Below are 2,500 nucleotides of genomic sequence, written 5' to 3'. Positions count from 1 at the left end.
CGGATTGCTCTCATGTGCGTTACGGGGCATCGTTTCTGTCGCGCCGAATTCCATCGAGCTGGGAAATCGCTCATTTTTGCGTCGCCAAATATCGTACGAACGCCGTGAAACTTCCACAGGCTTTTCCAGCAGATTTGCACGTGCACTCAAAAAAGTCAAAATTTTTACACATAGACCCCATCAAACGGGAGAAATTGGCCCGGATTGCTCTCATGTGCGTTACGGGGCATCGTTTCTCTCGCGCCGAATTCTCTCGAGCTGGGAAATCGCTCATTTTTGCGTCGCCAAATATCGTACGAACGCCGTGAAACTTCCACAGGCTTTTTCAGCAGATTTGCACGTGCACTCAAAAAAGTCAAAATTTTTACACATAGACCCCATCAAACGGGAGAAATTGGCCGGGATTGCTCTCATGTGCGTTACGGGGCATCGTTTCTCTCGCTCCGAATTCCATCGAGCTGGGAAATCGCTCATTTTTGCGTCGCCAAATATCGTACGAACGCCGTGAAACTTCCACAGGCTTTTTCAGCAGATTTGCACGTGCACTCAAAAAAGTCAAAATTTTTACACATAGACCCCATCAAACGGGAGAAATTGGCCGGGATTGCTCTCATGTGCGTTACGGGGCATCGTTTCTCTCGCGCCGAATTCCATCGAGCTGGGAAATCGCTCATTTTTGCGTCGCCAAATATCGTACGAACGCCGTGAAACTTCCACAGGCTTTTCCAGCAGATTGGCACGTGCACTCAAAAAAGTCAAAATTTGTACACATAGACCCCATCAAACGGGAGAAATTGGCCGGGATTGCTCTCATGTGCGTTACGGGGCATCGTTTCTCTCGCTCCGAATTCCATCGAGCTGGGAAATCGCTCATTTTTGCGTCGCCAAATATCGTACGAACGCCGTGAAACTTCCACAGGCTTTTCCAGCAGATTTGCACCTGCACTCAAAAAAGTCAAAATTTTTACACATAGACCCCATCAAACGGGAGAAATTGGCCCGGATTGCTCTCATGTGCGTTACGGGGCATCGTTTCTCTCGCGCCGAATTCTCTCGAGCTGGGAAATCGCTCATTTTTGCGTCGCCAAATATCGTACGAACGCCGTGAAACTTCCACAGGCTTTTTCAGCAGATTTGCACCTGCACTCAAAAAAGTCAAAATTTTTACACATAGACCCCATCAAACGGGAGAAATTGGCCCGGATTGCTCTCATGTGCGTTACGGGGCATCGTTTCTCTCGCGCCGAATTCCATCGAGCTGGGAAATCGCTCATTTTTGCGTCGCCAAATATCGTACGAACGCCGTGAAACTTCCACAGGCTTTTTCAGCAGATTTGCACGTGCACTCAAAAAAGTCAAAATTTTTACACATAGACCCCATCAAACGGGAGAAATTGGCCCGGATTGCTCTCATGTGCGTTACGGGGCATCGTTTCTCTCGCGCCGAATTCTCTCGAGCTGGGAAATCGCTCATTTTTGCGTCGCCAAATATCGTACGAACGCCGTGAAACTTCCACAGGCTTTTTCAGCAGATTTGCACGTGCACTCAAAAAAGTCAAAATTTGTACACATAGACCCCATCAAACGGGAGAAATTGGCCGGGATTGCTCTCATGTGCGTTACGGGGCATCGTTTCTCTCGCTCCGAATTCCATCGAGCTGGGAAATCGCTCATTTTTGCGTCGCCAAATATCGTACGAACGCCGTGAAACTTCCACAGGCTTTTTCAGCAGATTTGCACGTGCACTCAAAAAAGTCAAAATTTTTACACATAGACCCCATCAAACGGGAGAAATTGGCCGGGATTGCTCTCATGTGCGTTACGGGGCATCGTTTCTCTCGCGCCGAATTCCATCGAGCTGGGAAATCGCTCATTTTTGCGTCGCCAAATATCGTACGAACGCCGTGAAACTTCCACAGGCTTTTCCAGCAGATTTGCACGTGCACTCAAAAAAGTCAAAATTTTTACACATAGACCCCATCAAACGGGAGAAATTGGCCCGGATTGCTCTCATGTGCGTTACGGGGCATCGTTTCTCTCGCGCCGAATTCTCTCGAGCTGGGAAATCGCTCATTTTTGCGTCGCCAAATATCGTACGAACGCCGTGAAACTTCCACAGGCTTTTTCAGCAGATTTGCACCTGCACTCAAAAAAGTCAAAATTTTTACACATAGACCCCATCAAACGGGAGAAATTGGCCCGGATTGCTCTCATGTGCGTTACGGGGCATCGTTTCTCTCGCTCCGAATTCCATCGAGCTTGGAAATCGCTCATTTTTGCGTCGCCAAATATCGTACGAACGCCGTGAAACTTCCACAGGCTTTTCCAGCAGATTTGCACGTGCACTCAAAAAAGTCAAAATTTTTACACATAGACCCCATCAAACGGGAGAAATTGGCCCGGATTGCTCTCATGTGCGTTACGGGGCATCGTTTCTGTCGCGCCGAATTCCATCGAGCTGGGAAATCGCTCATTTTTGCGTCGCCAAATATCGTACGAA

The sequence above is a fragment of the Lampetra planeri genome, chromosome 4, assembly GCF_965212315.1.
Source record: "Lampetra planeri chromosome 4, kcLamPlan1.2.h2, whole genome shotgun sequence".
Lineage (NCBI taxonomy): Eukaryota > Metazoa > Chordata > Hyperoartia > Petromyzontiformes > Petromyzontidae > Lampetra > Lampetra planeri.
Note: the sequence above shows the minus strand (reverse complement) of the source record.